Here is a 24622-nt window from a genome sequence, read left to right as displayed (position 1 = left end):
AGGGGTTGAATTTTTGGATGAGGGCGAGTGGTGTTGTACAATTACGAAAGATGTGAGCTGCAAAGATATTGATTATATTTTATAGTTTTAAGCTTTTTAAGAAAAATAAATATCCAAACCAATGAAAACTTGACAAGTGCTAAAATATACTTTATATATATATATATCGGTTACCATAGCTTAGCAATAGGCAAAGGCTTGTTTTATTAAAATTGAAGTTAAAGGTAAGATTATTTTGAAGTTAAGTAAATGTGGGACTATTTTGGGTATATATATATATCGGTTACCATAGCTTAGCAATAGGCAAAGACTTGTTTTATTAAAATTGAAGTTAAAGGTAGGATTATTTTGAAGTTAAGTAAATGTGGGACTATTTTGGGAACACCACCTAAAGGTGCGTAGGATTATTGTTTTCAATTTTTCCTTGTTTTTATTGCTCAATTATGTCACAATTTTTCAGAATATTGTCCCAATCTTTCTTTTCGCTCAATCATGTATTGTACTCTTGTTTTATCCTATATCATGTATTTTTCAATCGTCATACTCTTCCTTTCAATGAATGCCCTTTCTCACGTTACTTTACTTGGCCTTAAAACAACATTAAAGCTTGGAGGACCAGGTTACTATAAGTTGAAATTTTTTCCATTGTTTCTCCTTTATGTATCATATTTTATAAATCATGGGGCTCAACTATATATATGGGTGCTCTTATTATTTTATGATCATGCTTGGAAGCTCAAGTATCCTTAGGACATAATTTGACTGAATTAAAACAAGGCCTAACTGTACTACAATTAGAAACAACATCTTAAATACAAGTACTGCATTACAAGCATTATTATAAGGAAGAGGCCATGACATAAAATACACTAATTACTGTTAGACTAACAAAAATGCTTGGGGAGCAATCTTCTTCCTTGTATGATGATGAAAGTCTATTGGAAGGAGATGATCACAATTGCTCTTGTTGCCAACTTCAAAAAAATAATATAAATACTACAACTACAACAACAAAGTCTTAATCCCAAAATAATTTGGGGTCAGCCAGAAATGTGTCAATATAAAGAATATAGAATTCTTTATCATAAATTCTCTCCCTCCATTCTTCTCTATTTAAAGCCATATTTTTATCGGAAAAATGATTTAAATGTGCAAAGAAATAAATAAATAAATAATAATAATAATAATAATAATAATGTGAATGTTATGTTATTTCTTTTAGATCATCATGACATGCTTAAACAAGTTGTCGTTTACGGGGTTTATCAAGTGTTGAAGAGCTTTTAGCCTCCCTGGGAAAGCAACAGAGTGGCATGTCAATACAAGAAGAACTTATTTTCTGAACAAAGAGCTTTGGGACTAGTGCAGTTACGGAGTGGTTCGTAGCCAAGTCTTATTATGGAAATAAAGTCGTAAGAAGTGTGAGGATCTCTTCAAGTCTTATATGAAGGTTTGTTAGCTTTGCTATATATGCTCATTATGATTTTATAATTCACTTTAGTTTTGTATGAAAAATGAAGACTTCTAAAGATTTTGTCTATTGTTGTAGGAGGTTAAAGAGTATGGGGAACCTGACAGCTCTATTGCATATCATTTGACAAAGTATTATGGCTATGAGATTAAGGATTACAAGGAAGAAAACTATAATTTATCTTCCATCATTATGATATTTCTGCTTGATTCTTCTTGTAACTACTTCATATTTAATACAGTAAGAGAAATAGTATCTATTTAACAACTAATAATCTTTTTTATTTATTTATTTATTTTTTTATTTTTTTATTTGTATATTGGTTTGGGTTTAAAAAAAATCCACATCAATTTGCAAATGTGTCATTATTGTTTTTATTGTTATTGTTATTATAGTAGTAGTAGTAATTGTTTTTATTGTTATTATTATTTTTTCCTGCATAAATGACGCTTCATATTACATATGTACAATCCATTTTTTTGCACCAAATTCCTTAAAAATTGTATAGCGACAGAGGGAGTATAACAATTAGTGTACGTATTGAAGCTAATTAGTTTTGCATCTCTTATATTTTATCTCTTTTGGTTTAACTATTTTTTCAATTTATGGTTGTAAACTGTTTGGAATAAGACGAACAATATATTGATTCAATCATCGATCCATACATGTCGATTACATTCACATAATCTCATATTTGGGTCTCTGATTACTTGATATATGTATTTAAGAAGTCATTTGAGAAGTACATGATTCATAACTTTTCCTGTATCACAAATACAGTAATACCTATTACTTAAGTAGAGTAGTAGTTAGGAATTAGGATATTTATTCTTGATATTGCATTGGTTAAATAAAGATGAGAAAAATATTGCATTGTTACCTTTAATATCATTAAGGAAACGTTTTGTTCACAAGCTGAGTATGTATTGAGTATAGTAGGAGTTTAGAATCAATATTATATAATCAAATTAAAAATATATATATGAGTTTAGAATCATTAATAAACTTAAGAAGATTTACATCCAAGGCCGGGGCTTAGGGAGTACAACATGCGTGACCGCTCAAAAATAGTGTATGTAGTATAAGAAAGTCTTGATGGAGTAGTTGTTAGTGTAGTTGTCTCAAGTGTTTGAATCCTAAAGTCCGAATCCAGATCTGTGTATATCCCTTAGCTTCCAAAAAACCAAAAAAAAAAAAAATTTAAAAAACTTAAATGTATGGGTTTATAACATACTACTCATAGTAATTATGTGTTTAATTATGTTATACACTTATACTACACGTATATTTTTAAGGCGTAAAAATCCGCAAGGAATCACTTAGTACAATTACTTGACTGTGTTGGTACAATAAGGTCATATTTTTGTGGACTTATTTTCAGTTTAATTCAACTTAGTTCAATTCATTTAAATTTGTTTCATTTATTATTAGTTGTAGTACATAGTAGTTGCAAAAGTACCAATACTAATTTCTTCACTTCATCGTGATTAACTTTTCTTATAGTTGTTCACATTCTTATAGTTGTTCACATTCAATAGTAAGTGTATAAGACTTGATCTTCGAAAGAGTAATCAAAATTATCTTGTAGAATTATACTGATGTTAGCACATCAAAAAATTTGAGATATTAGATTAAAAAAACTTTGGGAATATAGGATCAAATTAACTGGATATTAGATTAAAAAAACTTAAGGAATATAAGGATAAAATTCTTATATTTGTAATAAATTAAAAAGAAACATTATTGTGGCTATTGAAATAATGAAATTCAAGATTAATTTAATAATTAAAGCCCAACCATTCATTTCACTTCGTTAATAACTACATATTATATCAACAATAATAAATTAATAAATAAAACACAATAATCTTTTGAATCAACAACCAACACCATACTAGGCACTAGTTAGTAACTCTCTCTAAAAAAAACATACTTAGTAGTTAGGCATAGGATACAATTATACTAAAACAACCCCTATTACTCATCGACTTCACTTTCATCACTCTCATCATCCTCTTCATCTTCACTCCCCTCCACATTTGCTTTGCCCTTAGCTTTCTTTTCCTCCTCAATCTTGTTAAGCTCCTCTTCTTGCTTGTTGTAGAAACCTAAAAATGTCTCCTCGAAACCGAACCCGATGATGAACAGTCTTTCACCGCCATTATTGGTCGGGTTGAGTATTTAATCCTGGGAGTGCTTAAAATCCATGTTCAATCAAACTCAGTCAACGGATTAGTCCTAATGTTAAGTCAAAGCATAGTCCAATTTATATTTTGGCCCGAACCCTTTTTATTCATTTCATATTATTTATTAATTTAGCCTAATTAATGAATAATAAACCTAAATAGCCCGAAATTATAAAAGGGCACTTAAAAATGCTGAGCGTAATTAGGTTTAAAATAAATTTAGACGCAAAAGTGGAAAAATGTCAACCGTTTCACGCCATCACGTGCCGCGCCAAGGTGGAATTTTCCGCGTCGCGGCATATTCTGCGTGTCACGGTACAAATGCCGTGACACGGGAATTTCCCGTGTTTTCTCTGCGTAAAACCTAAATGCGTTTTATCTTTTTTAGGGCAGATATTTCCCGCGACGTGGTATAATGTCTCGTGTCAAGGCAGACTTTGCCGTGTCGCGGCAAACCCCCGACGTGGCACGACACCCAAATTTAGGGTTTTATCTTTTTAGGGTTCTGTGTTTCCTCTATCATTTTCCTTATAAATCAAAGTAAGGAATCATGTTCCTTTTATTTCTATTATTTTTCTAACGATTTTTATCATGTTTGTCATACATTAATTGTTGGATTATTGTTAAATTGCTTCCAATATTAATGTTTATTTTACTATATTTTATGATCATCATATTGCATGTTTAAAGGGAATATGTAATTGAATATAACTCCTAATAAGATAATTTAGACAACCGGTTTAGGTTCCTTTTTAATCTTGTTATTTAATCAAATGATAAAAAATTTTAGAATTATATGTTGCATTAATATTCAACCAATTTAGCCTAATAATAGTTTGGAGCGAATTGAATCTTTGTTTGCATGCCTTTGAGATCGCAGGGATTACCTTTCACTATAAGAATCGAGTAGAGGCCAATACGGGCGAATATGACTCCATGACTCACTTCGTACGGTCATCCTTGATCCTCCTTTAGTGGTTCCGAACCATATGGAGTTAGTAATCTCATGGGTTACGAATGGGGTGAAACCTTTACGGGTCAATCGTTGTTGCCTATCGTTGTCCCTTTATCGTGTTTGCCTTAAATGATCCGTGAACGGTTTATAAGTTCCTTAAAAACTTGTTGGCGGCTCCCTACTTTACTTGTCCCTAATCGTATACGTTAATTCCTACTTCCTATGAGTGCCAAGCATATTCACACATGCTTAACGTAGGTGCGCTTCAAACGACGCCTACAATTTGGCGACTCCACAGCGGAAGATTCTTGGTTATTTATCGATTTGAGTGATCGGTATTTAATTAAGATGAGTGGATGAGACTTGAAAGATTCTTGAAAAGTATTCTTGTGATTAATTTGGCATTTTTGCATAGCATAGACGTTTTAACGTCGTATTCAGGTATGTCCCGTATGAAAAATTGGATAACCTGGTCGTGAACGAAGAAAATAGGGGCACCAGTCAGATTTCCTAACTGCCGCGCCACGGCAGAGCCTGCCGTGTCACAGGACATTATACCGCGTCGCAGGAAATATCTGCCTTGCCAACACGTCCAAACTCTTAACCATGGTACCGTTTGACACCAAAAGCTTGGCCATAGTTGAACACAGATCTTGACCTTAGGTTGCGAACTTTTTTTCTTATCATCGTGACTAAGTGCTATGTGGTTTATTTGATGCTAACCCCATATGTGTTTGTTCATGTTGTTTTTGGACTAACCTATGACCGAGGGTTTTTATTTCACATAGAATTTAATACGGACTTAAATCGGCTAAAATCTGGAAAAATAACAGCACTGGACCCTGGAACTGTGCACCATGTCACGGCAGAAATGCCGCGCCACGGTGTGTAGTGCCGTGACCCAGCGCCTTGTACCATCTGACGGTATGGAGCATCGTCTCACGACAGTTAGCACCGTGACACAGTGCCCAGGAAAAGTCCTCTGTAAGTCTTTTTTTGGTTTTTGTGCATACTTATGTGGTTCATATGTCCGGTTTAGTACCATGTCTAGCCGTACGATTATAACATGCGCCCATAACCTCACTTAAACACTCACATGTCATGTCGAGTTCACACACTTTTTCTTGAGTCGTGCACCGTTTCGTTCATGATCGTACATTAGGAAGGTCTTGTCTTTTTTCCATTCTTTTTAGGGAGTAAGTCAGATGGTATCCTCCTATACATACTTTTACTTTCTTTTTTAAAAAAAATTTCGAAAAATTTCTTGCCTTTTTTCTTTTCCGGATGGGTCAAGGTTAAGTCTAGTCATTAAAGGTGCATTTATTTTTAATATCGCAGCACTTTGTCGAGAAGCAAAGGTAGATTGTTACGGTTCGAATCATTACCTCAACAACCTCTTAAACCTAAGAGGCGTACAAGGAAACCTGCACAATCATCTCCACAGAATCCATCTTCGTCTCCGGTCCATTTTGAGTTCATTCCAATGGCCAGTAAGGAAGACGTCAAGAACCTTAACAAGACCATTGAAGCACTCGCTGCTGTGGTGCAAACGCTCACTACCAAAGTCTCCACCATGGAACAAAATAATGTTACTGTGGCTGCAATGGACAAGATCAAAGAACAAGTGAGTAAGATTTCTGAAGACTTCACCTATGTGGAGCAACCTGCCACTTCTCTAAATGTCAAGGACAAGCTTCCCGAGAAGTTTTCTACTGCTTACATCCCAAATTTTAAGCCTACTGATAACCCGATGTTTCACTTGAAGGCATTTTCTGCAACTATGGTTCTTAAAGATTAGATGTAGCACTCTTCCCTAATGTGTTCCCTCTTTCCTTGGAGCAAGCTTGTCAACAGTGGTTTTACTCTTTGGACTCCAAGCATACTGCGACTTGGGAGGATGTTACTGAAAGCTTTATGAGTCGTTACAAGTGTAACATCCAAGCTAAGACTTCTGAACGTGAACTCTCCATTCTCAAACAGAAATAGAATGAAGGCTTCACTACATATCTGAACAGGTGGAGGGAAACAGCTTCACTCTTGGTGGATCCTCCCAAAAAGAAGGAGATGGTTTGTATCTTCATTTAGAATCTGACCCATAAGTAAAAACAACATTTGAAGTTTATGCCTTTGAACACTTTTGAAGCTGTGTACGATATTGGGATCAATATTGAGGAGAAGTTGATGAAGACCGCTGGTAGTAATAATAACAACAACAACACTTGGAGAAACAAGAAGAACGACAGTCCTTGACCTTCTTCGTTTTCTAAGCCCAATAATGCTACCAACAACATTAACCTCAATGATGTGTTGGCTCTTAATGCTCCCACTCAGATATTCCAAAGGCAAAGGATGGTTTAAACACCTTTGGGAATGAGCTATGACGCTTCTTTTGACCACCTGTATAGTCAAGGATTGATCATGCCTATTGGGCCATTTCCAGAACCCAGACCAGAGAGCAGAACTAATAGCTATGACCCCAATGCTCATTGCAAGATTCACCAAGGCAAAGGTCATACTACTGAGAAATGTTGGAAGTTAAAGGATGCAATCAAAGACTTGATTGATGCTAATCAGCTTCTTGTTCCTCTAGGGGGCAAAAAGCCCATATTCAAACAGGTCCTCTTTCTGATTCTTTGGCTATCACAGGAGATGAAATCTCCTTTGATCCGTCACTACCCATCCAATCTATGGATGAACCTCTATTAGAAGTTATTTTTGTTTCAAGCTATGAGGAAGTTAATGGAATTCGGAATAGTGATGACGAAGACGTCTATCTCAAAGATATATTCGGTTCAACTCTTGGCGCTGTCAACCATGAAGATAGCGAAAATGTTTGGGGGGGACCTTGAAGTCAATGTTCTCACTAGGAATGGAAGGTTATAGCAACCTAGTCCACCTCCACCGCAAGCACAACCAATAGTTGATCCCATCTACCCTGTAAGCAACGATGTGATTAAGCAACTGCAAAAAACTAAGGTGGAAATGAATGTTTGGAAGCTTTTGGCTACCTCCCACGAGCATCGAAAGGCTGTAATGAATGCTCTTGTGAAGATAGGGGTTGATAGTGACATGACTCCTCAAGGGCTAGTCAGCTTTCTCACTACTGAATTGCCGAGTACTAACAATCTGATTTCCTTTTCTGATAAGAATTTGCCCCCGGAAGGGGATTAACATAACAAGGCCTTACACATTACTATGGTGTGTAGGTAGATGAATGTTCCCATGAGCCTAGTTGATAATGGCTCGGCACTCAATGTATGCCCACTAAGCACTGCGAAGAAGCTGGACATAAAAGATGATGAAATGATTCCCTCTACTCAAGGGATTCGTGCTTATGATATTACCCGCCGTTAGGCTGTGGGTACTATCATGTTAAACGTAACTACTAGAGCCATTGAACGTCGCACCAAGTTTCAGGTGGTGGACATTAAGGCTTCTTTCAATCTGTTGTTAGGTCGTCCTTGTCTTCATGAGCTAAAGGCGGTCCCATCATCGCTGCACCAGAAAGTCAAGGCCATAGTTGGAGGGGTTCCAATCACCATTGATGCCTCTCCTATGCGTATTCAAGTCATTGATACTCCCATCGTACATGTCGAACACGATGAAGAAGATGAAGATCTCTAGGGTTTCTCTCTAGAAGACGTTCTCATGATCGAAGAAGAAGAGAAGTGTCATCTTGACTTTGATCCCTATTGGAATACCAACATAAATGCAATTATGAAGAAGCAAGGGCATTTCCCTAGAATGACCCTTGGGCTTAAGAAGAAAATAGCTGAACTTTGGGGCCACCCTGGTGCACCCAAGAAAGACACCTTTGGCTTGGGATTCAAGCCAACGAAGGAAGATATGAAGCAAGATCTCTTGAAGATGAAAGCTCATAACAATGCTTGAACCATGAAAACAGAAATGGCCATGGATCACTCTCAATGGACATTACATCAAAGAAGGAGAATATTTCCCATGCTATGAATTTCCCGAGCCTTTCATCCATAGTGGGAAACGTGAGCCAGATGTCGAGGTGTTCATGGATTGTGATTTTATCGACGAAGGCGATAAGTTCTTGACAGCTGAGAAACCAATTAATCCAAACTCTAATGATATGAATATTAATCTTATTTTCGGGCTAGAAAAGAATGAATCTAAGCTCGTTGACAATGACAATTCTGAGCTCATTCAAGTTGTCATGTCAAGTAACGATTTCGACCCCTCTGAGTTAATTATCCCAGCTGATGGTGTTCAAAAGGGATGGCGCAAGACGATGAAGATCACTACGCCGAGTGGAGAAAAGCTGGAAGTGACTACTAGCGAAGGCCCTATGTTTGATAAATCTGAAACGTCTGGGTCCGAGTCCGAGTTTGAGTCTGTTGATGAGTTTTTAGGATCTAAGGCTGACCCCCTGTAGACCCCCAAATGTGTCTCCCTAAAACCGAACCCAGTGATGAATACCTTTCACGTTATTTAATTATCGAACGAAGTGAAAGTGTGAACAGTTTAGTGATGTGGTTGTTTTAATTAAAATATCCCTCTTTCTGTTTTTGAAAATATTTCTTCTTACACTCTATTTAATAAAATAGTCAGTCCATATTAGTTTGGTCCATGATAAGGGTCCAATAATAGTGTAGTTGGATTGGGCTCGAAAAGAGCTTTTCAAAGATACATTATAAGCCCAATTTCGATGAATAATGAGGAAGTTATGGATTAAATTAAATTTGGCCCAAAATGAATTTTATATGTGGCCCAATGATCTAGAGGAGAGCCTATTAATTATTATTCCTAAAGTTATTAGGATTGATCTTCTGGAATAATTTAGAAGGTTCTTTTAAATTCTAATAGTATTAGGATTGATAATTATATTTTAAAGAGTTTTATTTGGAATAAAATAAGTGTTTTATGATAAACCTGATTTTAATTTGATAAACACGGAATCTGCTGCTTAATCATATTAAGAAGAGGATTCCGCGTACAAAGCGCGTTTTATCTTTTAATTAGCGTCAAACGACAGAGTCCGTCGCCAGGCGCAAACATCCGTCGCCTGCGCTAATCTTGTCGCCTGACGTTGATGTCTGACGCCTAGCGACAGATGCCAGTATTATTCCGAATAGGACTTGATTTGTTTTCAGATTATTTTTCTATAAATAGGGTCCTAGACCCCCGTTTTCATTCATTCACAATCATTATTCCCAGCTACCAACAATCATCAATCATCTCTCTTCTCTCTTTAAGCTAAAGCTTCTTCTCTCTATTCTTTTTCTAAGCTTAGCCCTTTTCAAAATACATCATATCGCATACATTAGTTCTAGACACACCTAGCTAAGTTCAAATTTGCCTTTGCCCAAGACGTGAAAGGTTTATAATTTCTGAGGGTTTGGTCCCAAATCCTATTTCAATTATTTAGATTAATTGTTTATATTTTCCTTGAAGTTACTAACGTGTGTATTTTGTTATTAGAAAGAGATACGAGGCATCCAAGTAAGTAATTTAATAGTTGTTTTGATATAAAAAGCATGCTTTGATTGTTTTAATTCCTAATATCATGTTAGGATGCCTTTATTGCTTCTTAGTATCATGTTTAGGGTAATAACTAAGATTTCTATTATCATGTATGTTTATATGATGCTTCCTATTCTTTCTTAATATCATGTTAGGGATAAAGATTTGATTTTTATTGTTTAGTAACTTGCTAGGGTTTGTTATTAATCTTGTTAGTATCATGTCTAGGATCTTGCTAATATTATTATGATTTATTGTTAACATGGTTGTTATTATTATAATTATGTTGCTTGATATATATTGTTATTATTATTGCTTGATCACGCCTTCTCTTGCATGTTTAAAGGGAATTTGTACTTGTAATCACGCTTAATAAGATAATTAATAATCTTGTTTAGGGTAATATGATTATAATTCAAGTGATCACCAATAATAGTTTTGTTTGTGCATTAATATTCAACCAACATAGATAAACAGGTTTAGGGTTAACCTAATAATTGTATGTTAGTTAGAAAGCGCACATGAATATGAGAAGAATAAAGTAGAAAGGCCTATTTTTAGGGCAGGTTCAATCTCTTTTAGGTTGGATTTGTACCTTCATCCCCGAATATCCAGTCATGGTTCCAGACCTGTGGAGTTAGCGATCTCATGAATCGTGAAGGGGTGTAACCTTCACCCTGTAAACGGTTTACAAGTTCCTAAACTTGTTGGTGACTCTTTTACTCTAGCTTCCTTCCCTTTGGACGCCATAATGCTTAAGTGTATGATCACAGTAGGGCTCAAGTGTGGGATGCTTGAAATATTCCCTACAGTTTTTTGGCGACTCCACTGGGGAGGATTTCTATTATAATTCCTTAAATTTATTTTGGCAATAATTTAGAATGAGTGGATGGGACTCGAAAAGTTCTAAGTATTTCATGTGCGTAATTTTAATTAACATTATTGGCATATGCATAAAAAGGTCCGCATTGGAAAGAACATCCGTAATGCGTCAAAAACATAGGATTTTTATACGTAGGAAATTAGGGAAATATCATTCACAACTAGAATCGAAATAACGCTGCGAAAAACTGGAAAATTCAAGAACAGAAAGCTGCCGAGGCATGTAGGAATTAGAGCCGAGAAAACAGCGCCATCGCCAAGCGATGGCTCTGTCGCCTGGCGGCTGTAATTTTCGTCGAGCGACAGGCACTGTTATCTCGCGCTGAATTCTTCTAATACCGAGCCAGAAGTCTACCTTCTTGTTTCAACTAGTTTCTAGTACTGTTTGCTCGGTTTTACTTCCTGATTGAGTTTTTTCCTTTTTCTGAACCCATATGTGTTCTACATATGGCCATAACCCTCTAGGAATTCACACTCCATCTACCCAATCGAACGCTCCTGGCAACGAAAGGTACATCCGAGTTTGTTGAATTCACCAAACCGTGGAAGCGAGTTTAACTCGCGGGGTCCCATCCACCCGCACCAACTCTTCCAAAGGTATGGCTTCCGCGCGGTGCATCTAGACTCATAACCATGGACCCTCTTTGACTAACCCATATCCTGAACTTTAGAGAACTAGAGCCATGGTTAGGTGGAAAACTCATTGCATCATATTGTGCTTACTTGACTACTTGTGCATTATTTGCTTGTGCATACCTACATGTGACTAAACTAACCGTTTGGTTTGACTTGTGATCATAAATATGCTTAAAAAAACTAACCAAGGACTAAAGGACTTTTCTTAATTAATTTAAGCTAATAAATATGTCTATAGTCGAGTCATAGTTCCTTTGTGTCAACCCGGATTTTTATTCCCGCATACTGCACAAGCGTCTAATTGTTTTGGTCATAGTCGGAGTTCTAGAAATAGTTATGAGTCGTACAACTTATGGATATGTGGCCCCGAGTTTTATCTTTCATTTGCCGTTGGTTTCGTCCAATTCGGATTCACAGATCAAAAGTTATGACTAAAATACCACAACCTGTCCAGTTTAGTGCACATACGTGAATTCTTAGCTTAGTCTTTGTTTGAGTCTAGTCACATAGTCTAGTCACATGGTCATGACACTAGTCAAACATGCCACTTACACTCATTAATATTAGCACACACTTTATGAATATGTCACCATGACCATGTCTTTGGTTCATGCATGAGTCATCCTTTTCGTCATTTGAGTTGGGGGTCCAGTCTATCCCAAATTCTTCCACATCTCTCTATCTACATCAGTTTTCCACTCTCCACATGCTTTCTCCATACATATCATTTCCCTCATTATTTCATGATCTCTTCCCATCTATGCATGTTGAATCGAGTCTGAGTCATGTGATTGACATGAAAAAAAAGTAATGATGAGACAAAACGCGAGGCAAGCTTCTCACCAATATTTCATGCTTTCTTCTTCTTTTTTGAAACCCATCCCCATTAAGTCTAGCATAGGCACCTTTTATTTTCCCTTAAATTTATTTTATAGGATCTTTATTTTCCTTTTAATAAAATGAGCATTTATTTCCTTGCATATGATCATTGCATTGCATTCATAAAAAAAAAAAAAAAATCCATGTCGAATTTAGCACAAGGTATACTAATGATTTGAGGCACCCCTTGTAGCCATATCATATTACATTTCACCCTTCAAATATACAATTCTTTCGTGATAAACCACTTTGAGCCTCGTCCAACGATAGACCTTTGTTTCTTCGACCCACATCTACATAACCTTGGGATGGGATGGTATGCAACTTATGCAATTTTCAAAGAATAAAAGCTTGAGTGATTTTATAAGAATTTCAAAAGAATAAAATAGCAATAAAAGTGTGCAAAAGGGCAAGTTTTCCAATGTCTTTGATATGAATATATCTTTGATGAGAACACGTCTCAAATTGCGTCTCTTATCGAGTGCTAGGTACCGTGCCTGAGAAACATAAATGCCAAGTGAGTGATAGACCGCATGATCGGGATTGCCCACACTTATCAAAAAAAAAATGCAAAAGCAAAAAAAAGAGAGAGAGTAAAATACAAACAAAAGAGAGTTCAAAAGTTAGGAAATCTCAAGCATACAGCTTTCAAATGCAAGATTTCACACCTTGGGGGCTTATCTAGGGTCTTGAGCCTTTATCACCTTTCTTCTCTAACCTTTAGCCTAACCACGTTACAACCCTTAAAAGAACTCTTTGAGGTATACACACACTTGTGCTAGGTTCAGCTAGAGCTACGTTCGGCCTGATTCCTAACGGATGCGTAGGCAACCTCACATAGGGGTGCGACCGTAATAAAAATGCATTCATATTGACATTCACACACTCACACCATGATCATATCAAGGGATCTCCAATGCTCATCTCTATCCATTTAGAGATAGACTTGGGGGTTTGGTCCCTACATCATTAGCTTACCTAGCCTAAGAGTATCATCTATTTGACTCTTTTCAAAAAAAATATTCCATACACATAGCCTTTGCAGCCTAGCTTTAGTGTCACTTTCACACACATCACAGATACATAGACAAATAATCCTCCCCTTAGGAACCTTTTATCATGAAATCTCAACATGACGTTGAAGCATGCCTCGCCATCTTAGGGTCCTTCATCACTCACTCATCATTGCATCACAAAGTATGAAGTGCTTAGCCTCCGTGCCTAAATTACCTAAATACTTGCATCATCAAGTCAACAATCGAGATAACCTAGGGTGAATTAATCCTTGCACTATGAGATAAACATCAATGCATACATTCAACTAAGCTCATTCATCGTGCACCCACTACTACAAAATGCGTGTTTTTTGGACGCTTTTTAGGCCTTTTTTCGACGAAAAAGCGTCGAAAAATAATTTCTCGGCGCTGCAAAAAAGCGTCGCAAATCCAAGAGTCGAAAATTTTTCGGAGACACAAAAAAGCGTCGAGATTCTCGACGCTTTTTATTGTCCAAACGAATATACGAAGCGTCCAAAATCACGTATTTCGCGCATTATCCCAAATGTATGTAGTTTTTTAGCGACGCTTTTTCCTGTCCACATAATCAAATTTTGCGACGCTTTTTGTTGTCTTGCGTTTATTCGTGTCAGCCTATGGTATGGCGGGAAAGTCTTTGAAATTTGAAAATGTGCAATTATGTTATTTAAGATTTTTTAAGATTTTTTTTTTCTTTTTTTTCCTTTTATTAAATTATTACCATCATATACAATATAGTTATTTAAATTTATCATAAATTAAATTAAGAACATTAAAATTAAAATAAACAAATATTCAATATACCAAGTTTAGATCAGATTAAATAAAAAACAATAATTAATCAACAATAATAAGAGTATGTTGCTAACAATTACCAAATTTATAAATAAAAGAAAACATCAACACAATTAACTAAAATAAAAAAAAAGTCGCATATTATAGTAGCTTGTCCCTAAATAAATACATCACTAATATAAATAAGACTAAATAGATAGATATAGTCGCTTGTTTTGATGCTCAAGTGTCTCGACCTATTCTCTTGTTGCTCCTACATTGCCTTTTCCAATCTTAAAAAAAAAAAAACAAAGTATAAATTAGTACATTACACAATATAGCCTTACACACACACACACACACAAGCTCAAAATTATATTGGCTTATACACACACACACACACACACACATCACTTTCTCAGTCCAAAACTATCCCAGTTGCTAACAAAATAAAGAATTATATTGGGTATCAACAATTTTTCACAAGGAATGTAAAAGCAGGAAACTGTAGTAGATTACTCTAATTAAGAAATGATGTCATAAATTAACACTCATAAATTACTAACCTAAGCCTTATACAGGGCAATTAGCTAATGATGTTTTTCAGAAGCGCAACCAAAGTAACCTATGGACTATGGTCTTTATTAGAAAATTATAAAGAAAAGAAGCAGCAAAGAGCTTTTCACATATTAGGTATTACAGCATGGCATCAAACATGTCTAAAAAACAAATGAACAAAAACTAATACTCTGCATTTCTCTATATGTGAAAAGCATGGCATCACAGTAGGAAATAGCACATTAAGGAGAAAGAAGAGTGTAACAGAAACTTTTCCTTTTCATTTATCACATTAAGAAATAGCACATCACAGTAGGCTTTGAATTTTATGGGATTGTGATATATATGAAAAGGAAGAATGTTAACTGATAATTATTGGAAACGAATGATTAATTCAGATGATCATAATTTTTGATGCTGTATTTCATAATTCCCAAATGATGACACTCCTCAAGATAGCCCTTAACGAGCTAAAAAGTTAAAATAATTATTTATTTATTCCAACTTATCCCAAAAAAGCAATTTACATAAGATGAGTGAAATGCTAATTATTAATACATGTTATTCAGAGGTTAAGTCCTTCAATCAATAGCAGGATATACTTGGTCAAAACTTAATATTACAGTCTGCCTGACAACTTCAAAAATACTCTATCAGTGGTCACACTCAAAACTTGATATATGCACATAGGAATGTCAAAAAATACCAGGAACATTTCTGAAGCATCCCAGCCATACTAGCAGTCTACAGCAACCCCAGTTCAGAACTCAGTATAATTCAAACAACCCCAGTTCAGAACTCAGTATAATTGCCAGATAAACATCTTGCCACAAAAACCAAAACCCCAAATTAAAACTCAAAATTTTAATAGCCAAACAAAATGATGAACTTCTTGCAATTAAACCAAAACCCAGATCTTAATTGTTTTCAAATCACAAAACTATACTACTCCACAAAAATCAATTTGAACAGAACACCAGCTTCAAAGAATATGCACAGCAAGCTTAAGCAATAAAATTTTATTTATTTTTTGCTATCATACTCAAATATAGCTTTCAAACTCTCAAATTATAAGAAATTAAAGAGTTCGAAAATAAGGATCCCCAAAAATCACACTGAACATCCAAACATTGACAGATTAATGCAATTGTAACATTCAAACATCATAGTATATGAATCAAATACAGTATATAAAGCAAGAGAGGGTAGCAAAAACATACAGCTAATGCGATGAAATTTCAAAAACAAATCTTGATGACAAGGGAGAATTGAAACAAAAAAACTTTTGATTTAACAAGGCAATTTAACCAATTTCATAAGGCGATACAACAATTTATAGGTCGATTATGCACTACTAATAATCAAATAATCAACAATTTTTAGTTCTGGATTTCAGTTCTGAAATTGTTAAGAATATATAGTAAACAGCAAGTTACAATACACAATACAACAACTTACTACACAATACAGCAAGTAGCAGGGGAGCAGGACAGACAAGCAGAATAAAAGCAGCAGGGGAGCAGGGCAGACAAGCAGTAGCAGGGGAGCAAGGCACACTCTCACACACACACACACACACACACATCACAAGCAAGCATTCACACAAGCTCTGACTTTCACACACACACACACAAGCTTTGAATTTCACACACACACAAGCATTTTTGGATTGAAGTTCTGATTTCCATTTCTGAACTTCAGATCAGTTTGTTACCTGATGTTTTGCCTTTCCTAAGAATTCAGATGCTTTGTCTAGAAGACCCGGAGATGCATTCCCTTGACGAACTGCACCTACAATCTGAGAAAATTGTCCAACAAGCGCTTTAAGATTTGAATTTCAGTTCTGTAATTCAGTTCTGATGTTCAGAGCTGAATTCAAAACTGAATTCCAAAACTGAATTCAGATTTGAATTTCAGTTCTGATTTCAGTTTTGTAATTCAGTTCTGATGTTCAGAGCTGAATTCCAAAACTGAATTCAGATTTGAATTTCAGTTCTGATATCAGTTCTAGAATTCATTTCTGATGATCAGAGCTGAAATCAAAACTGAAATCCAGAACTGAATTCAGATTTGAATTTCAGTTCTAGAATTCATTTCTGATGATCAGAGCTGAAATCAAAACTGATATCCAGAACTGAAATCAGATTTGATTTTCAGTTCTGATTTCAGTTCTAGAATTCATTTCTAATGTTCAGAGCTGAAATCAAAACTGAAATCCAGAACTGAAATCAGATGTACTGAATCACGTATAACACAATTAGCATGTACTAAATCAAAAAAGAAAGCATGCTACACATATCATATGTGTGTCTCAAAATCTGATCTCATGATGAAGTAAGGAAAAAAAATATAAAAATAAAAATAAAAACCAAACAAACATGACATTAGCACATAACACGTATAACACAATTAATTATGCAGCTCAATACAAGTTTCAAGATATAAACAATTCCATATATCCAAATTTAGAACAAGTTTGACAATGATATTTAAAATACATATGCATGTATAACACGTATAACACAAGCTAGCCCCCCTCCCCCTCCCCCCACAATAACAAGCAGCAGCAATAGGGCAGGATCACACCACAAAACATCAAGCATCAGCAGACAACTTTGAATACAAAACATTTACCTATGGTTAGAACCTCCTCCTTGTCGTCAAAATCAATGTCATCTCGCCAATCCGGAGTGAACAAAAAAAGGCACCAAGGCACCAATACAATAGTGAACAAAAAAAGGAAAGTTGAGGCACGAAGCTATTCAAATCCAACTAACTCACACACATCCATTTTGGTAATCTATCTTTGCTAGACAACAGTAGGAGTCTACTAGGACTCCATATTTAGACTAAATATAAAATGTATAAAATTGAGACTTTACTCAACCATAACAAAATGTGATACCCGAGTGTAAATTGTCCAGCTAGACAAAATATGCACAATGCGGAGATTGGCACTGAAAGTAACAAAATTTATGGGGTAAGGAATTGAAGGGGTCCTTGTAAAGACTACAATGATTCCCAAACATCATGCAATATGCATGTCTAAGAAGGGAAAAGCAACGAGTCAAACTCTATTTTTCCTACAATACAATAACGAATAAACTGAGAATATCAAAATATGATAGAAGAAAAACAAAGTGATCAAATCTTAAATAACTGAGCACCCAGATGGGGAAGCTGAGAGGAAAAGGAAAAAAGAACGATAGGAACCACATTAGGTGGAAAAAATGGAATTGGGGAAACTAAAGACAAAGGATATTGCTAGATATAGTCCATGTAAAAACTACTGTGTTTCAACTTCCAATTAATATAGCATATTTAAGGGGGAAATCATAAAGTTTGATTTCATCTCTGAGATAAAGCCCAATATTAGACCAAAATCACTGTCCCAAAATCAATCTCACTGTCCTCCTCTTATATATAGAGTACATTATTTATATGAGATTACCTGCTATGGCTCCCACACCTCAAAAGAAAACAACAATACGTACTTTCTTAACAACAAGACTTGATTCATCAACAGCTCCCAAACCTAGGATCATATCCAGTTCACACTGTTGCCTTGGCTCTATACGTACATATCATAATAACGAACAAACAAACTTATACTGATTCATCAGCAGCAGGCCGTGAGTATTGGGGGTGTTGTCTAATGATTTATAAGGGAATGAGTATTGCTTCTAAGAGTAGAGCATGTGAGGACAGAATGCAATCATCAGCCACAAAATCACCATAGAAAAACAAGAAAATTCATATCAAAAACCCATAAAATTCATATCAAAAACCCATAAAATTCAAAGCCTACAAATTTCATATCAAAAACCAGAAAATTCATATATATCAAAAACCCATAAAATTCAAAGCCTACAAAATTCATATCAAAAACCAGAAAATTCAGAGCCTATAATATTCATATAAAAAACCCATAACATTCCAAACTAAAACCCTAAAACGCCATAAAAATCAAAACAAAAACCAAAAAACAATATGAAAAAAAAACATGAAAAATTGGATTTTAAAACAGAATTCACGAAAAAACAACATAAAAAGAAATTAATTTATCTAATTAAGGGCAAAAAATTACCTCGCAATAAGAGATTGATTCTTGTTCTTCACCAACGCAAAATCGAAGACATGCAAACAAATAATTCCCAATTTTAACGAAAATTTAGAGAATTGTGATATATTATATGCCAAAAACGATAGAGATATATACCTAGCAACAATATTGTTCAGCAAATTGTAAATTAATACCTCAAATTTATGAAAGTGACGAGCCACAAAACCCCAAATTCCTTGAAATTTAGCAAGCAAAACCCAGAAATTAACCTAAAATGTGAGATTTTTTTTGTCGCTGATGAAAGTGATGATGGAGTCCAAATTTGGAGGAGAGCAGAATAAAATATGGGCAGTTTAATTGGGAACCTTTTTCTTTTTTTTTTTTCTTTTTTGAAGACGTTTAATTGGGAACTAATTCGACTGAGCTGAGGCTGAAAAAAGACGAACCCGCTAATTATTTCATTAAAAAAATTCAAAATTGCGGGCAACCTTACTCACGTGCATAGCACGTGAGTTTCTCGACGGTTTTAAGTGTCGAGAAAATTTTCGACTACAAAAAGCGTCGCAAAAAGACGGAACCAAAAATTATAGACTGACGCCCCTTCAACAGCGTCGAACCAATTGCGTCCAAAAATCACTCTTTTTGTAGTAGTGACCTCCAACATTTCGATTCTTTTTTGTGTCTTTCTTCTTTGGGAGAAAGTCGGTACCCTCCACAAAAATGATGGAATTTTTTTGCTTTTCTGCATTTTGAGTCAAGCACATGCATACACGAGTCATGCACGTTGAGTCATGTCACCTTGAATTGAGTCTAACACATGTGTCAAAACACATTAAATCACATCAATTTGAGTCTAACACACGTGTCAATCACCTTGAGTCATGCCAAGTCATATGTGGTCTTGCACATTAAGTTGAGTAACACCGAGCCTTAGGTTAACCCTAAGATAATTACAAACATAAGCAAAGTCTTATAGTCCCAGAATATAGATGTAGGTACAATCACAGGCAATTGGATTGAGCACAAATGAATGAGCAAAAAATCTCGGACTTGGATTAAAGCACCATGCAGCAGGATGCACCCCGGCGCAAGACGATACACCTTGGCGCATCACAATATTCTTTGACGCGACGTGACAGACCTATCGCTGCGCGACGACTTTGATTTTTTTCGCGCCGGCCTTCGATAATCTCACGACTCTGATTTGGAGCCTTTTTGAAGAACATTTGAGCAATTGATGGATATTTGATTAGTAGTGGGCCTGATTACGATCTTGATTGATGATCGGCCTGATGACGATCAAATTATCAATTGCATATTAATTAAGAGAATTTGAAAACTAATTTGAGTAGTGATTGATTATAATCACAAAGGATTCCTAGGATGGAGATTTCTATAGAGATTGACTTGAAGATCGAAGAATCTTAAGAATAAAGTTCTTCCCAAAGCTAGAAAGGTCGATTACTCCTAAAAGTAAGGACAAGAAGATTTGAAGATTCAAGGTGAAGAAGCTTTCAACAGAAGGCTCCAAAAGAGTCTCTCGCTTAGATTTGAGAAGGACGGTTTGAGATGAAAACGACCTTCGATAGCTTTCACTATGATTGGGGACGTTATTATTTGATTTAAGAAAAGAACGATTCGAGATGAAGCGATTTTTGATAGCTTTCGCTAAGATTGTGGAGGTTGTCACCTAGATTCGAGAAGATGGGACAAGATGGGCGGTCTTCGACGACGTTCGCTAAGATTGTGGAGGTTGTCACCTAGATTTGAGAAGATGGCACGATGTGGGCGGTCTTCGACGACGTTCGCTAAGATTATGGAGGTTTTCATCTTGATTTGAGAAGATGGCACGAGATGGGCGGTCTTCGATGACGTTCGCTAAGATTGTGGAGGTTGTCACTTAGATTTGAGAAGATGGCACGGGATGGGCGGTCTTCGACGACGTTCGCTAAGATTGTGGAGGTTGTCACCTAGATTTGAGAAGATGGCACGAGATGGGCGATCTTCGATGACATTCGCTATGATTGGGAAGGTTGTCACCATGATTCAAGAAAATAGCTCGAGATTTAGCAGCAATGATAGACGGTGTTCCCTAGCATGTGGAAGATTTTGACAAACAAGTGAAGATTACTATAAGCAGTCACTTTCGACTATGTTCCATAGGATGTGGAGAGTTGCCATAAACAATAAAAGATGGCTACAAGCAGAGTTATCTTCGATCATATTCCCTAGGATGTGGAAGATGGTCATAAAGCAGCAGAAATTAAAGGCAGCTACAAGCGGAGCAGTCTTCAGGCGATATCCCCTAGCTTGAGGAAGATCGTCAAACAAAAATCGGTTACTCTAGAGACGTGTGCTCGACGGTGCAAGATACGGGTTTCTTAACTCTTTTATCTATTTAACTAACGCTACTTTGCAGGTATCGGCTTTACAAGAATGATTTAAGATCGCAGAACGTTCTGAATCATTCTCCGTCCCTATCGCTACTTTGACTTTTGTTTTAGAAACTTGCGTTTCTCCAAACTCAGTCAAAGTGGGGGCTTCTGTAGACACCTAAATGTGTCTCCCCAAAACCGAACCCAGTGATGAATACCTTTCACGTTATTTGATTATCGAACGAAGTGAAAGTGTGAACAGTCTAGTTATGTGGTTGTTTTTATTAAAATATCTCTCTTTTTGTTTTTGAAAATATTTCTTCTTACACTCTATTTATGAAAGTAGTCAGTCCAATTTAGTTTGGTCTATGATAAGAATCCAATAATAGTGTAGTTGGATTAGGCTCGAAAAGAGCTTTTCAACGATACATTATAAGCCCAATTCCAATGAATAATGAGAAAGTTATGGATTAAATTAAATTTGGCCCAAAATGAATTTTATATGTGGCCCAATGATCTAGAGGAGGGCCTATTAATTATCATTCCTAAAGTTATTAGGATTGCTCTTCTAGAATAATTTAGAAGGTTCTTTTAAATTCTAATAGTATTAGGATTGATAATTATATTTCAAAGAGTTTTATTTGGAATAAAATAAGTGTTTTATGATAAACTTGATTTTAATTTGATAAACACGAAATCTGCTGCTTAATCATATTAAGAAGAGGATTTCGCGTACAAAGCGCGTTTTATCTTTTAATTAGCGCCAAACGACAGAGTCCGTCGCCTGGCGCTAACTTCCGTCGCCTGGCGATAATCTTGTCGCCTGGAGCTAATGTCTGTCGCCTGGCGACAGATGCCAGTTTTATTCCGAATAGGACTTGATTTTTTTCGGACTATTTTTCTATAAATAGGGTCCTAGACCCCCGTTTTCATTCATTCACAATCATTATTCCCATCTACCAACAATCACCAATCATCCCTCTTCACTCTCTAAGCTAAAGCTTCTTCCCTCTATTCTTTTTCTAAGCTTAGCCCTTTTCAAAATACATCATATCGCATATATTAGTTCTAGCCACACCTAGCCAAGTTCGAAGTTGCCTTCGCCCTAGACGTGAAAGGTTTATAATTTCTGAGGGTTTAGTCCCAAATCTTATTTCAATTATTTAGATCAATTGTTTATATTTTCCTTGAAGTTACTAACGTGTGTATTTGGTTATTAGAAAGAGATACGAGGCATCCAAGTAAGTAATTTAATAATTGTTTTGACATAGAAAGCATGCTTTGATTATTTTAATTCCTAATATCATGTTAGGATGCCTTTATTGCTTCCTAGTATTATGTTTAGGGTAATAACTAAGATTTCTAATATCATGTATGTTTATATGATGCTTCCTATTCTTTCTTAATATCATGTTAGGGATAAAGATTTGATTTTTATTGTTTAGTAACACGCTAGGGTTTGTTATTAATCTTGTTAGTATCATGCCTAGGATCTTGCTAACATTATTATGCTTTATTGTTAACATGGTTGTTATTATTATAAATATGTTGCTTGATATATATTGTTATTGTTATTGCTTGATCACGCTCTCTCTTGCATGTTCAAAGGGAATTTGTACTTGTAATCACGCTTAATAAGATAATAAATAATCTTGTTTAGGTTAAAATGATTATAATTCAAGTGATCACCAATAATAGTTTTGTTTGTATATTAATATTCAACCAACATAGATAAACAGGTTTAGGGTTAACCTAATAATTGTATGTTAGTCAGAAAGCGCACATGAATATGAGAAGAATAAAGTAGAGGCCTATTTTTAGGGCAGGTTCAATCTCTTTTAGGTTGGATTTGTACCTTCATCCCCGAATATCTAGTCATTGTTCCAGACCTATGGAGTTAGCGATCTCATGGATCATGAAGGGGTGTAACCTTCACCCTGTGAACGGTTTACAAGTTCCTAAAACTTGTTGGCGACTCTTTTACTCTAGCTTCCTTCCCTTTTGACGCCACCATGCTTAAGTGTATGATCATAGTGGGGCTCAAGTGTGGGATGCTTGAAATATTCCTTACACCCCCTTTCTGCTGTTGAGTCTTTTCTGTAGTTCCTCCTAATATTGAGCCTCTTGTCGAATCTCCTCCTTTTATCCCAAGTAAATCCGGTGAGGTCGCAGCTGACCTCGCCCTCTCTGATGTAATGTTTAATGAATTTAATAAGATGAGTACCTTTCCTTACGATGCGAGGCATTCCCCTAGCCCTGATCAATATTGCTTTGCTAATGATAAAGATGACAAAGAAATAATAAAAGCAATGGAAGAACATGAAAATAAAACTGCAATTATGGAAGATACAGAAACAGTTAATATTTCCAATGATACAACTATCAAAGAAGTTAAAATTGGATTAACACTAATTCAAGACGAACACAAAGAGCTAATTAACTTGCTTAGTGAATTTGTTGATGTATTTGCTTGGTCATACCAAGATATGCTAGGGATTGACAAGGATATAACTCAGCATACGATACCACTTCTTCCAGGTATGAAGCCTATCAAACAAAAGCTACGCCGTATGAAACCGGATGTGGCACTCAAAATCAAGGAAGAAATCAGAAAGCAACTGGCTGCAGGTTTCATCAAAGTATCCAAGTATCCAGAGTGGATAGCTAATGTAGTTCTAGTTCCAAAGGAAGATGGAAGGGTCAGAATGTGTGTTGATTACAGGGATCTCAACAAGGCAAGCCCAAAGGATGGATTCCCTCTACCTCACATTGACATTCTGGTCGACAAAACAACAAACCATGCGCTCCTATCCTTCATGGACGGCTACGCTGGATATTATCAAATACTGATGGCTGAGGAAGACATGGAGAAAACCACATTCATCACATAATGGGGTACATATTGCTATACGGTAATGCCATTCGGGTTGAAAAACGCGGAGGCTACCTACCAAAGAGCAGCCATAGCATTGTTACATGATATGATTCATAAAGAGGTGGAGGTTTATGTTGATGATATGATCGTCAAATCAAAAGATCGACCAGGTCACATCATTGCACTTCGTAAATTCTTTGAAAGACTCCGCAAATACAACATGAGATTGAGTCCAGCAAAGTGCGCATTTGGAGTTACATCAGACAAACTCCTTGGCTATGTGATCAGTTCTCGAGGGATTGAAATAGATCCTACAAAAGTTAAAGCAATCATGGCCATGCCACCACCCAAGACTGAGAAGGAGATTCGAGATTTTATTGGAAGGTTGCAATATATAAGTAGGTTCATATTAAAACTCACTGGGATATGTGAACCTATATTCAA

General features: G+C 35.9%; 2 long non-coding RNA genes across 2 annotated transcripts; one reads left to right on the top strand and one right to left on the bottom strand.

The window, feature by feature from the left end:
- Positions 1–1297: 1297 nt before the first annotated feature.
- Positions 1298–1878, top strand: LOC145568871 (uncharacterized). The gene is made up of 2 exons (XR_014095998.1): positions 1298–1450; positions 1550–1878. It is a non-coding gene; the product is annotated as an uncharacterized LOC145568871 (long non-coding RNA).
- Positions 1879–14352: 12474 nt separating this feature from the next.
- LOC145568870 (uncharacterized) lies at positions 14353–19337 on the bottom strand. The gene is made up of 3 exons (XR_014095997.1): positions 19123–19337; positions 18953–18978; positions 14353–14600 (listed from the first exon to the last, which is right to left on the bottom strand). It is a non-coding gene; the product is annotated as an uncharacterized LOC145568870 (long non-coding RNA).
- Between the last annotated feature and the right edge of the window lie 5285 nt (positions 19338–24622).

Source organism: Chenopodium album, chromosome 11 (assembly GCF_948465745.1).
Source record: "Chenopodium album chromosome 11, dcCheAlbu1.1, whole genome shotgun sequence".
In the NCBI taxonomy this organism is placed as follows: domain Eukaryota; kingdom Viridiplantae; phylum Streptophyta; class Magnoliopsida; order Caryophyllales; family Amaranthaceae; genus Chenopodium; species Chenopodium album.
The sequence above is the reverse complement of the archived record's forward strand: the minus strand, read 5'-3'. Positions and strand labels throughout refer to the sequence as shown.